Raw genomic sequence first — 750 nt, 5'->3', positions numbered from 1 at the left:
ATTTAGATAACGTATTCTATTTTAAGGCTACGCCTTCAAATGGAATTTATGAATTGGTTCATGATGATGCATCATCTAGTAGCTCAATATACCATACTAGCACCAAGAAACTCAAAAGGGATTTGAGTGATTCCTACATATGGAATTGTCACCTTGGTCATATAAACAAGAACCGAATGCATACACTTCAAAAGAATGGACTTTTGAAATCAAATGAAATGGATTCGTTTGATGTATGTGAATCTTGTTTACAAGGCAAGATTACTAAAGCACCTTTCAAAGGGACCTATGAAAGGGCTAAAGACTTATTGGGATTAATACATTCGGATGTATGTGGACCCTTTAAGCCCATGACTAGGAATGGTGAAAGATACTTTGTTACTTTCATTGATGACTTTAGTCGTTTCGGATATGTCTACTTATTAAGACACAAGGACGAAACTTTTGAAGCATTCAAAGAATATCAAAACGAAGTACAAAATCAACTCAATAAGACAATTAAGGTACTTCGTACCGATAGAGGAGGTGAATACCTAAGCGATGCTTTCCAAGATCATCTTAGGAGTTGTGGGATTATCTCACAACTTACTCCACCTGGAACACCCCAACTTAATGGAGTTTCCGAAAGGAGGAACCGAACCCTAATGGATATGGTTCGATATATGATGGCTAGAAGCACGTTACCTCTATCATTTTGGGGTTATTGTCTATGCTCCGCGGCTCGTATTTTAAATATGGCCCCAACCAAGA

This window comes from Rutidosis leptorrhynchoides, chromosome 6 (genome assembly GCF_046630445.1).
Source record: "Rutidosis leptorrhynchoides isolate AG116_Rl617_1_P2 chromosome 6, CSIRO_AGI_Rlap_v1, whole genome shotgun sequence".
Taxonomy (NCBI): Eukaryota; Viridiplantae; Streptophyta; class Magnoliopsida; order Asterales; family Asteraceae; genus Rutidosis; species Rutidosis leptorrhynchoides.
This window is presented reverse-complemented; position numbering follows the sequence as displayed.